The sequence below is a fragment of the Echiichthys vipera genome (genome assembly GCF_963691815.1).
Source record: "Echiichthys vipera genome assembly, chromosome: 12".
In the NCBI taxonomy this organism is placed as follows: domain Eukaryota; kingdom Metazoa; phylum Chordata; class Actinopteri; order Perciformes; family Trachinidae; genus Echiichthys; species Echiichthys vipera.
The window spans coordinates 25,990,196-26,004,361 of record NC_139837.1 but is presented as its reverse complement, the minus strand read 5'-3'; positions in this window follow the sequence as shown (position 1 = coordinate 26,004,361).

Genomic DNA, 14,166 nt, shown 5'->3' with positions numbered 1-14,166 from the left:
AGCCGATTTAGGTCCGCCAGCGTAACGCTTAAACTCCCGTTAGTTAAATGATTCAGGCCGTCCTTACATTTGCCATCCTCAGACCTCCATTGATCCATTTATCCCTGTTTATTAATTAATATTGCATTATCCTTCAATTTCCTGTAATAAATAAATGTGTATTATCTTGTGTCGTTGTGAGAGTGTTCTCTTCCCTGCAGTCTGGTCACTGTTTTTGGAATGGATTAGTGAGTTTCAGATTGAGATTGATAAAAAAACATTGCAAAGATGATTTGCTAAATTAAAGTGTTATAAGTATTATTCTACTTTAACAGGTATTAAACCCTTCACAAAGTTTAATAATAATCCTGTCGACACTGGCGTGGTGCCCCTCTTTTACAAGGAAATTTAAATTCTTAAACATGATTAGTCAAATTAATTCATAATTAATTTGGTGATTAATCTATTTAAGTTATAAGTGTAGTCATGCTACAGAGTCAAGGTCATTAGGCGTCTGATGAGGATGCCATATGAAAAAAAACTCCAGGGTTTATGGGAAGTCCAACTGAGAGGAGCCCCTGGGGAATACCGTAAACATGCTGGAGGGATTACATAGCCCACCAAGGCTGGGAACCTCTCGTGATCCCCCAGGATTTGCTAAGTACGTGGCTGGATTAACGCTGTTTGAACTACCTTATTTTGCCTGCTGGCACCGCATTCTGGGTGAGCATTAAGATATGGAAGGGTGCATCTGCCACTTCAGTAAAGAGTTTCCATACTCCACTATGTTTGTAAATATAATATCCAAAATATTTAAATAACATCAGCTCTGTGCTTTATTGACCTAAAGTATCATGCTGGTCCCAAACACATCATTGGATAAAACTTCATGACGTTTAAAACATTTACTGTCTCATTTTCCATTCTGCCATTACTAAATATACAAATGTAATCAGCGGTACAGCAGTGTTCTTTCTTTGCAGCATCAATATCATATACCTTTCTGAAAATAAACTGGCATTAAACAGTAAAATTGTGTAGATAATTCGACATTTGCAGATTTATGGAAATCTTCAGCCTACCATTTTTCAAATACTCTTATCTTTCCTCTCCCTCTGCTGCACATAATCAAACATACAGGTTAGGTGCATACAGCTGTACAGCACAGAACTGCAGTTTTCCATATACCCATGCACAAGCTCAGATCCACTGTACTCGCTGCAGTGCTCGATCCAACCTAACAGTCCCCCCACTAAAAATCTGGGGAGAGGTCTATGAGAGGCTGTTCGATGGTTAATAATTCAGAAGACGTAGGCCATATCATGTTTCTTGGCTCTGGCTCTAAATGAGCTGAACTAGAGTTTTACTCAAAGAAACAATTGTCTTGTAATAAGTAGGACCAAAGACATTTCTTTTCCTAGTTTCCTTCATGGTCTATTGGAGCACACTGTGTGCTGTCAGTGCATCTGTCTGGCCATTCCTTGAATTGTCCACCTGCCTGTAATTATCTCACTTCTGCATCTGACATATCCTTGTCTTCTTCATCAAAGTAACATCCCATTAAGCTGCCTTGCAGAATGACAACTTTTTTTTCCTTCAGTTCTGCTCATGTAAATCCAGGGGAGTGTCCCATACAATAGGTTTCACTTGGGGAGTTACAGTACACTGGCTTCAATTATCATGAGGGCTGACTGATAAAGGGTTAAGGGCATCATTGTGCTGATGAGAAAGGTTTATAGTCCTGGCTTGGCTTGATATGGCAAGTATTTTAGTTAAAGTACTGTGGTGTAAAATCCAACAATATAAAAAAAATTAAACTGGATATGAAGTTTTAAAACCCCACCGACACCAGTGACACATTAGGATAGATATGTCCCTTGCAGGCCAAATGCAGGCCAGTTTGCCATGACATTTGGTAGGAATGCTCATTATCTCCAGAGAAATCCCAATTTGGACAAATTTCATGAAAAGACCAGAACCAACCATGTTTCAGTGTGTCACCTCGTCTGTGGCTCCCAGCTCGAAGACCTTGAAGACCTACATCTATTTAGAAACAGCTCACAACTGTTTAGCTCCATGGAAAAAGGGGTAGTCATTTCCAAGTGTTTATGTCTGTCTGTGGACAGATTTTGTACAAAAGTGTGCAAGACAAAAGCCCAAAATGTTCCAGGTTTGCAGTTGAGACATTCGGTGTCTGATGACTGGACCAATTTGGCTACACGGCTGGTGTGACAAGTAGTTTTGTTGTCTAAACCTAACCATGCAGTTTTATTGTCTAAACCTAAACATGTAGTTTTGATGTCTAAACCTAACCATGTAGTTTTGTATATACCTAACCATGTAGTTTTGATGTTTAAACCTAACCATGTAGTATTGATGTCTAAACCTAACCATGTAGTATTAATGTCTAAACCTAACCATGTAGTTTTGATGTCTAAATCTAACCATGTAGTCTTGTATATACCTAACCATGTAGTTTTGATGTCTAAACCTAACCATGTAGTATTGATGTCTAAACCTAACCATGTAGTATTAATGTCTAAACCTAACCATGTAGTTTTGATGTCTAAACCTAACCATGTAGTTTTGTATATACCTAACCATGTAGTTTTGATGTCTAAACCTAACCATGTAGCATTGATGTCTAAACCTAACCATGTAGTATTGATGTCTAAACCGAACCAAGTAGTTTTCTTGTCTAAACTGAACCAAGTAGTTTTCTTGTCTAAACCTAACCAAGTAGTTTTTTTGTCTAAACCTAAAACACATGACTCTCACCCATGTCACCCAGTTCGTGTTTAACTCATCTATTGTAACTTTCTACTGCCATGTACTTTGGTGTACTAAAGGGGGCAATGTAACTAGCCTAATAGCTGCCATGTGACTATTCTCACCTGACACAGACACCCTTTCGTCGCTTTTTTATTTTACTAACGCCAGTCTGCATACATCTCATGTGACTTATCGCAGGTAATAAAGGATCTCTAGTGTTTGCTGAATCACAAGAGATCCAAGCAGCATTTTAATAATGAATCCACTTAGCTGGAGCACACTGTTTATCAGCAGCTGCAAAAGACTTACACACTTCCCCTTTGTTGTGATTCTGGACAGTCTGTGCCTTCTCCTCTTTAATTGTTGTTTTTGTCTCCCTCTGTCGGTGTTGAGTTTGTTTTCCTGGCAGGTGATCCCTGTTAGCATAAATCACCTGCCACTCTGTATATAATCCGATACTGAGCCTCACTCAGTGCCGGATCATACCCTCTACTTACCCTGATCTCTCCCTGTGTACCTGTTCCTCTTGTGTCCATTCATCCCGTCAGTTTGTATCTAGTTCTTCGTGTTTTTCCTTTGTGTTAGTGCACCTTTTTGTAAATAAGTTTTATTAAATTTGTTAATACCGTCTCCTGAGTTCCTTGTCTGCATTTGGGTCCCCTCCATGTATTCTCCGTCGCCAATCCATTACAGAATGATCCGGCCGTACATGGACCCAGCAGACACTCAGGTTTTTTCTTGTTCCCTCCGTCCGCCATGGCGTCCTGCTCGGCCTACACCAATTCCAGTCGGCGGTCCGGTCCGACACCAGTTCCAGTCGGCGGCCCAGTCCGACACCTCTTCCAGTCGGCGGTCCGGTCCAACACCAGTTCCAGTCGGCGGCCCGGTCGACATCAGTTCCAGTCGGCGGTCCGGTTCGACACCAATTCCAGTCGGCGGTCCGGTCCGACACCAGTTCCAGTCGGCGGCCCAGTCCGACACCTCTTCCAGTCGGCGGTTCGGTCCGACGCTCTTTCCAGTCAGCGGCCCAGTCGACACTCATTCCAGTCGGCGGCCCGGTCCAACACCAGTTCCAGTCCGCGGCCCAGTATGACATCTACAGACCAGTCCTTCCGTGTGTCGGGAGGTTCTGTCCAGGGAGGCCCAGTAGAGCGCCAGGAGGCGCTTGTTGAGGGGGGGGGGGGGGGGGGGGGATACTGTTGTGATTCTGGACAGTCTGTGCCTTCTCCTCTTTAATCGTTGTTTTTGTCTCCCTCTGTCGGTGTTTTTCTGTATGTGCTATTCTTTTTCTGGTGTTGAGTTTGTTTTCCTGGCAGGTGATCCCTGTTAGCATTGATCACCTGCCACTCTGTATATAATCCGGTACTGAGCCTCACTCAGTGCCGGATCATACCCTCTACTTACCCTGATGTCTCCCTGTGTACCTGTTCCTCTTGTGTCCATTCATCCCGTCAGTTTGTATCTAGTTCTTCGGGTTTTTCCTGTGTGTTAGTGCACCTTTTTGTAAATAAGTTTTATTAAATTTGTTAATACCGTCTCCTGAGTTCCGTGTCTGCATTTGGGTCCCCTCCGTGTATTCTCCGTCGCCAATCCATGACACCTTTGGCCTCTCAGAGCTCCCTTTACCACCTTGTGTCTTTACATTTCAGTTCTAATGATCCTAAACAGTTTGTTTACCCTAAATTCTTAATAAGGTGGAATATATCACTGGTGAATATTTATGCTGGGAATAATTTGGTGCCACTTTGTTTAAAAAAGTGTTAAGAGGAAATCAGGTCATTAAAGCTGGGTTGGGTACTTTATTTTTGGGCTCCTTCCTTTTGGATTGATTTTGGTAATTGACTTGAATGGACTTTACTGCAAGAGAAGTCTTTAAAACACTCTTTTTTTTTGCCAACATTCTTTTTTTATTGTTTTCACACATAAAGAAATACAATCACATGTATTGAACAAACATGTCAACCCCACCCCCTCCTATCCCAATTGTTCCAATTTTTGGTTGGGGAACTAAATAGTTATAGTCCATTATATAAGAGTAAACAACAACAAAAAACGAGAAACATTACTGTATAATTGAATATTGCAGAGGGCCACTGTTCACACGTCTCCAGGCTCTTCCATCACATGTGGCAAATCCGTTCGTGATATATAAGAAATAAAAGGATCCCAGATGTGATGGAAATGATGCTCTTGTTGTTTTAGTGTGAAGGTGATTTTCTCTAAGGGCAGTGTGGTAGATAGCTCAGAAAACCACCTGCTAATTCCTGGTCTTCTGGTATTTTTCCAGGATAGAGCTATTATTCTTTTTGCAATTAATATACTCAAATCTATAAATAATCGTTGTTTTTTTTTAATTTTCAAATTCTCTGAGTACAAACCTAATATAAACAGCTGTGGGATTAAAGGTAGTTGAATATGTAAAATATTTTGAATATATTGTTTTACTTCTTGCCAGAATTTTTGTATTTCTGTACATTGCCAAATACAATGGAAAAATGTCCCCTTTTCCCTCTCACACTTGATACAAGTATCAGGAATAGCACTATTATATTTATTTAGCTTTTCTGGAGTTACATACGATCGCATCAACCAATTATACTGCAGTAATTTTAGGCGGGTGTTAGTAGTTCTTGATTGTGCTTTAGCACATGCCTCTTCCCACTCAACCACCGAGATGTCTTCCTGTAGATCCTCTCTCAATGCCCCCAGCCTTTCCATAGACGTTTCTGTACATCCCTCCACCAGACATTTATACATTTTGGAAATTAGACCCTTCCCTAAACAATTCGTATTCATTAGTTTCTCTATAACAGACATTACAGGGATATCTAATGTTTGATTTTGTTGTGTTCTAATGAAATTTTTTAACTGTAGATATTTGAAAAAATGATTACGGGGTATATGAAATTTATCAACTATTTCTTCAAATGACATCAGCACCTTTTGCTCATTGTACAGATCTCCTATTTTCCCCAGCCCCTTCATAACCCAAGATTTAAATCCCCCGTCTGCTTTTCCTGGTGGAAAGGAGTCATTCCTCCATATTGGGCTGAAGACAGAGAGAGAGGACGTTTCTCTAAGATATTTTTTAACTTGATGCCACACTACAATCATGTTTTTCACAATAGGATTTTTTGTAGTCTTTTTAAGGATTTTAGTGCTTGCTGAATACAGGTATGTAGGGAGGGGCAGACTTAGTTTGAGTTCCTCCATTTCTTTCCAGAGAGGAGCATCTTTTTCTGTGTAGTAGAATAGCAATGTTCTCAGTTGTGCTGCCCAATAATACCAGATTGGGTTGGGACATTTCAGTCCCCCTCTGTCAAAAGGTAAGTACAGTAGTGATAGTCGTGTTCGGGGACGTCTATTATTCCACAAAAATCTGATAAACAATCTTTTTAGTTGAGTGAACAGGTTACTTGGAGGAGGAAGTGGAAGGTTTTGAAACAGATACAACAGTTTAGGCAGTATATTCATTTTAAGGACATTTATTTTACCTATTAGTGATATTGGTATATGTGTCCACCTATCCAGTGATTTTGAAATTTCTTGCATTAGTGGTTCATAATTACATGCTATAATATGTTTAAGTTGTGGGACAATTTGGATACCCAAGTATGTGAAGCAATCGACAATTTTAAATTGAGTGGCTATTTTAGGAGGGTTTTTACTTTCTAGTTGGTTTAGAAACATAATTGATGATTTTGATTTGTTTAATTTATATCCTGAGATTTTTCCAAATATATTGATGAGTTGTAATAATTCAGGGATGGATGTTTCCATCTTTTTCAGAAAAAGTATTATGTCATCCGCAAATAGAGCTAGACGGTGCTCCTGTTGCCCAACTAATATGCCTGTTATGTTTTGGTGCATTCGTATCGCTATTGCCAGTGGTTCTATAGACATTATAAACAGCAAAGGAGATAAGGGATCTCCTTGCCTACATCCTCTTTGTATTTTAAAAGATCTGGATATATTACGATTAGTTATGATTTCAGCATATGGTTCTGTATAAAGTAGTTTTATCCACTTATTAAAATTTTCTCCAAAACCAAAACGTGTAAGGATCTCAAATAAATATGACCATTCCACTCTGTCAAACGCTTTTTCCGCGTCTAATGACAGTAATGCTGTATCTGCTGCCCCCTTTTCTTCAATCAATATATTTAGTATTCTCCTAACATTATAAAAGCCTTGCCTATTTTTTACAAAGCCATTTTGATCTTTGTCAATAATATTTGGAATAATTTTCTCAAGTCTCCTGGCTATTATCTTACTCAAAATTTTTAAACCCACATTTAAAAGACTGATTGGCCTAAAATTTTCACAATTGTTATTTGGTTTGCCAGGTTTTGGCAACAAAGTGATTAGAGCTCCTCTTAAGGATATTGGGAGAATTCCATTTCGAAAAGATTCCATGAACATTTCTAATAGTGGCGGCATAAGTCTATGTTTAAACATTTTATAAATTTCAATAGGTATCCCATCTGGCCCTGGGGTTTTCCCTCCTTTGATATTGTCAATGGCAACAGATAAGTCCATTAAAGTTATATCTTTTTCTAGTTCTTCTTTAATTTCTTCTGATATTCTGGGAATATGAATATGATCCAAAAAATTATTTAGTTCGAAAGTATTTAAACCTATTTCTGAGCTATAAAGATTTTAAAAAAAATTCTTGAAGGTTTCATTTATTTCAATTGGGTCCACAATAGTTTCATTATTACCATTTTTCAATGAAGTTATTAGCCTTTCATTTTGCATTTGTTTGATGCGCCATGCTAGCACCCTGCCAGGTTTTTCACCTTGGTCATAGAATGTCTGTTTAAGTCGTAGTAGACCTGATAAAGCTTTTGTTGAAGATATTTCATTATATTGCGTTCTAAGTAGAAGTAGTTCTTGGTGAGTACCTTGAGATCCGGATTGATAGTATTCTTCTTCTAATTTCTTTATTTTCGTTTCTAGTGATTTTGTCTTCTTATAAGTTTCCTTAGCTTTAGAGCTAGTGATATTAATTATTTGTCCTCTAATAAATGCCTTAAATGCTTCCCATCTGATACTTCTTGAGGTCTCTGTTGTATTTGTCTCAAAATAGAATTTAATCTGTTCGCCAAGAAAGGTAACAAAGCCTGTATCCGCAAGCCATTTCGTTTTAAATCTCCATTTAGGAGAATCACAAGTCAATTTGGGATCACAGTAGATTAGAGAGTTTGGGGCATGGTCTGACAGGAGTATTGCATCATAGGAAACCTTCTTGATTTTACATTTTAGTATTGTTGAAACCAGGAAGAAGTCTATACGGGAATATGACTGATGTGTACTAGAAAAGCATGAATATATTTTATCATTGGGATTGTCTTCCCTCCACACATCGATCAAATTAATTTCTTTCATGAAATAATGAATGACACTCCTGCTTCCTGAATGTGATCGATCCATTCCTGAACTTTTGTCTTTCCAAGGGTCTAATGTACAATTGAAGTCACCTGCCATAATACAAGCACCAGGTAAAGAAGCAATAATTAGAAATAAGTCTTGGAAAAATTTTGGCTCGTCTGTATTTGGGGCATAAATATTTACCAGAATTAATTGTTCCCTGAGAATTTTCCCTTGAATAATCAGGTATCGCCCTGCCTTGTCCCTAATAACTTTGTGAACCTGTAAAGGAATAGAATCATGAACCATGATCATTACACCCCTTGCCTGAGAGGTGAAGGGGGCTGACAAAATTTTTCCTTTCCACCTCCTCCTCACTTTGAGTTCATCTTCAAGTGTTAAGTGAGTTTCTTGAAGAAATACTATGTTAGATTGTAATACTTTAATCCTGTTCATAACTTGTTTGACCTTTTTTGTTTTTTGTAGCCCTCTGCAATTCCAGGATGTAATTTTAACCTTTAGTTCAACAGACATTGATATAAATGACTTTGAATTTCCCCAACATTTTAAGTAATTTCAGCCCAAATACAGGGGAAAAGAACCCAAGAACAAAATACTTTCCCCTGGCCTTTAACATACACCTGAGAGTCATTGCTCCAGGTGCCCCCCCACCCCCTTCAAATATTGGACCTCCAGAAAGCAAAAAGCTGGTCCACACAATGTGAGGAACAGTATAGCTATGCTGATGCATAATAATAATAATAGTCAAAATAATTTAAGAGAGAAAAAAAAAAAAACTGAATATACCTAACTGCTCTGCTACAATCATTCAGATAGTTTTAGAGAAACCCAACGAATGAAAGGCATACCGATATGTGGTCTCCTGAATTAAGTTATATATATTAAATCAATTGTTTCTTATCGATAGACAGGTAAGGGAGGAAACTCAGAAGAGTGTATTAAATTAAACAATTGTAACTTTGCCCTTCACTTCTGTCTCTGCAAATACAGTATAACAGTAATGTATCAACAGGTTAATTTACATGTCTTATGGTCCTCTGCTCCTCAGTACCTCAGTCGGCCTGTTCCTTATCCGATTGGATTTTCTTAATAAAATGTTCGGCTTCGTCCGCGTTGTTGAAGATGTGGGAGCGATCGTTGTAGGTCACTATAAGCCGGGCCGGAGGGATCATGCCGTACCGGAGCCCAAGTGATCGTAGTTGTCGCCTCGCCTCCTCAAACTCCTTCATCTTCTTGTGCGTCTCCGCTGTCATGTCATTGTAGAATCTCACCGGCTGGTTTTTGTAGAGGATCTGCCGTTTTGCCCTGGCCGCTCTCATCACCGCTTCCTTGTCCTTATAATTCAAGAACTTCATTATAAGGGTTCTCGATACAGAATTAGACCCATGTTGTCGTTTTGGTCCAAGCCTGTGTGCTCTTTCCACCGTGATTGTCCCCTGGAGCTGAGTCAGCTCCAGCGCCTCCGGTATCCAGCTCTCCAGGAATCCACAGGTGTCTACGCCTTCTGCGCCCTCAGGTAAATTAACGAGCCTTACATTGGAGCGACGTGACCGGGTCTCCAGGTCCAGTACTTTCTCTTCGAGGTCTTTATTTTTCCTCTCAAGGTTTTTCACCTTCACTTGTAGATCAGTTGTGTCATCTTCTGTGGTCGAAATCCTCGCCTCTGCCTGTGTGACTCTTTGTGAACAGTCTGTCAAGTCCTTCTTCACATTTTCGATGGCGGTGAGAATACCAGCAAATTTGGATGAGAACTCAGACTTCATGTTGTTAATAGCCGTTAGTATAGTTGTCAAAGTGGTACCCGACTCCTCGTTGGCAGTAATATCCGCCTCCGACTGCTTCTTTCGGTCAGCGCTAGTGCTGGCGCCAGTATCCGCGGTAGGATTCATGTTGCTAGCAGTTAGCTTATCTTTAGCGGTTGACGTTGCAAAGTTGGTAAGGCTGGATTGATGTATCTGGCCACGATTCGTCTTCTTAGGTGGCATCGGTATTATTTTTTAGTACTGGTGTATTTGTCGGGCCGTTTGATTCGTATGAATTTTGCTTTTAGAAAGGATTTTAAAGATTTGAGTAGCAGAGCAGTCTTACACGCGTCTTATCAGCATGCCGCCATGACCGGAAGCTCCTTAAAACACTCTTTTAATAAACTCTGGGTTCGCTATCTACGTTGTTGGTGCTTCATTTAGTGTATAGTATCATAGGGGTAGAGGTTTGGTGTTATTTTGAGCAGTATTAGTGGTTAAAAAAGCTGTTTTAATGCCTTCACCTTAATGCCCCGAGCTTATCAGTGTTAGGATTTCTCCGTTAATAGTTGTTGCACGAAAAAACTGTCTTGATGGCCTTTTTGATGTATGTAAGTGCCGAAAAAGACCCTGGTATGATTTTGCGCCAGAATTACACTTCAATGACGCTACAACATTCACACATTGATCAGGTCAAATCAGGGGTTAAAACTGACTTTTTTCACCACCGTCCCGGAATTCTCCTGAAAAACATTTTGAACCATCCCGAATCGTTTTTCCAAAATTCTTTTGTACATTTTGAGTTGTTGCTTACTGATAATATAATGAAAACACATTACATTATGTTGATAAAATAATATATTTATTTCTAGACTATATTTGTTTAGCTTGTACCTCTTTTATATTGTTTTTAATTTTTTCTTAATGTTTGTTTGTTTGTTTGATGCACCAAAAGGAGTTGCACTATTTTGTTGTATGCAATACAATACTATTCAAGATGAAAACCAACACCCTCAGTCACAGAACTGTGTCTGTGCTAATAATCCACCATTTAGTGACTGCAGTTTAATTCATCATGAGCACATTGTAACAGCAAGTTAAAGTATCAAGTGTTTTATAAACAAATAATGATAACACAAATAGATTTAGAGCTGGCTATCTCTAAAGCTAACAGACTGCAATTAAAAGCAATTGGTAATAACCCTGCGTAATAACGTAAACTTTTGACAGTCCTGTGGTTACCTGTTGTGTTGATGGTGGATAACTTGTGGATAATTTGCTTTTACCACCATAACCAGAAAAGTCCAGTATAATGACTAACAATCTTGATGTGGTGAGTATACAGTTTATTGTGTTATTACCTTGTTTCATCAGTATAATTGTTTACAACTGCTGAAAACAACTGCGTGTACAATAAGATGAAAGTGATGGAATATCTTAACATATTAATATCAGACGGTGCGTTAACATGTTTCAATGTGCGTTAACATGTCTCAGTGTGCGGGAGGTTAAAGTATCAATCAGTATCAGTAGTTATTTAAAATAACATTTCCCACAGTTTCCTAGCTTTCTAGCTTAAACTGGCATCATTAGCCACTAAAAGCTTTCTGCCCCGAGACTTGTGTGCATTGTTATCACTGCTGTGAATGGAGGTGGGGATTCTGTAGTTAAAGTTACTGGCCTAACTTTACCTCAGGCTCTGAGGGTCGTACTTGGGGGCTGGACTCTGTGCTGGGTGCACTCGGACTGCCCCTCTTTTAGCTTCAGCCAGTGCAGCTTCGTCTTTGGACGAACCCCACAGCACAGTGACAGCAGAGAGTAATACAGTAAGATGACAGCCACGTAACCTCGTCTCAGCTCGAGCAGCAGCAGTGTGAGAGCAGCGAATGCGTCTAACTGAACAACTCAAACACGAGTGCCGAGAGCGCGCTAGCAAATTGAACAAAGCTCTGTCCTTTTTCCATTTATTCCACCAACCGCAAACCAATTCTGGTTTGCAGAAAGTTTAAAAAACTTAAACAGAAAAATGAAGTCAATGCCCACAAAACTTTATTTTTATTTATTTATTTTATTTACTTTAAATATTGATCATCCCGGGACGGTGGGACATCGTTAATCTTAATCCCTGGTCAAATGAACTGAGAAACATCTGTAGCACAAGTTGGCAGTGTGTCAATCTGAACTTGAATTTTTGTTATAGCCCTACTTTATGATATATTTACTTAACTGTATAATGATTTCATGTATATAGGAGGCACAAGGCTGCTGAAAAATGCAGCACTTTCGTTGACATAACCTTTTTTGTAGTTTAAGTTACTGGCTGATTTTGATAAGTAAAAAAAAGCCTGATACAAAAACATTGTTCTACATCTAAAGGCCCCCTCTAAAATGTTTTCCATAGTCCCTTATTTTTTGTCTTTTCCATCTCTATTTTAGCCCCTGTTTTCCCTTCCAACTCAAACACATTTTTATTCCTCGTCTCTTCTTGCCCCCAACCCCTTCCACCAGGGCTCCTCAGTGTTCTATGTCCAATTATTATAGGTCATGCAGGCAGCTTTTTCTCTTCTGTCCCTTGCTAGAATTTCATCAGGACTCAGTGACAGCCTGAAACATGACATCAGCTCCGAAAGCAGCTCCAAGCATATTACTGAGCAACACTCTGACTGGGAGAGACTATGTTGCTGCTGGAGTGTCCACACAGCTCCAGGAAATAATGCTCCCAGTCTAAAGGGGCTGACAACTTCTAATGGGCCTGTCTATCCCAGTGTTGTCTGGTGGTGAGAAAGCCAGTGAGCACATGTTTTCTGGAAAGAACATGAACAAATAGGGATCCATGTGATGCCAGTGAGCTAGAAAGGAGTCCTGTGATTCCATGTGCTGTTATGAGATAACACTCGGTAGGCTTGTATGTTAGGAAAAAAGACATTGTTTATTGGTTATTTTTTCTTTATATTAATTCTATTTTCATTTTTTCATTGCCACTTGGTTATTTTACATATTCCAAACACAGGCCCAAAATCCACACACATGCAAAAAGGACCTATACAGCTAATAGGATCTATATATCTGTTTCATTGCGCTGATTGGTTAAAGGTCACATTTAGTAGTTCTGATTGGTTGTAGGTCACATTTAATTACTGTGATTGATTGTTGGTTATGTTCCAAAAAAAGTGGGGTCATAGCTCACCTGTCCTCGCATCCCTTCACTGGCTGCCTCTACATCAAAGGATCCATTTTAATATTTTAGAGCCCTCAATGGCCAGGCCCCATCTTACATTTCTGATCTTCTACACCCCCACTCAGCCACTAAGATCTCCCTAAAATCCTGTAACAAGGGTCTTCTCCACATCCCCCGCTCCAGATTAAAACAAAAAGGTGAGAGGGCCTTTGTAGTTGCTGCTCTGTGCTAGTGGAACCAACTGCAACATACGCAATGTCCAATCCATTTCTGTTTTTAAATCAAGGCTCAAAACACATCTTTGCACCCTGGCTTTCTCCCCCCATAATTATCTTACCTCTGCACACCTCTGTTTGTTACTATGTGTTTGTGTTTTATGTCTATTTTATTTAACATTGCTATTCTTACTTAAATGTTTTACCTTCTGAATGCAGTATGTACAGCTCTTTGGTCAGTGTTACTTACAAGTAAGAGCTTTTCCCTTCCTAAAGGAATATCAATATCTAAGATAGATATTTCACATGCAAATATCCTTGAATGACAGCATAAGAAAAATCACCATTATCATCATAACATCTCACCAAAACAGAATTGTTCATTCAGTTTGTAATAACTAGGTAACAATAAACAGACAGACATATGGATACAGTAGGCAGAAGATAGTAGACAGACAGGCAGACACATACAATAGACAGACAGATAGATTCATACTAGGGATGGGCAGGGGTGATCAATGTGTGTGCTTGACCTGAGAAACAAACCCCTTCAAATTTTGGAACCAGCTCTTCGCCTCACCATCTGAGAGAGGTTGTGTGGTCTACATGACAAGGTTACTGTGCAAGTCCAAAAGGACAGGGGAAAATCAGAGACGCTTGGGGCGGAAACGTCACAAGCACAGCGGCACTGGACACGGTCTTCAGGGAGGACTAGTTTGAAAATATTGATTTCAGTGAGCCATGCATTCGTCCTCAGAAAAACAAACTGGAGTATGCCTTTTATTTAGCTGTTTCAGGGATGCTCCATTTATACCCAGTCATGACACTCACCTGTTTCCAATTAACCTGTTCACCTGTGGAATGTCCTAAACAGGTGTTTTTTGAGTAT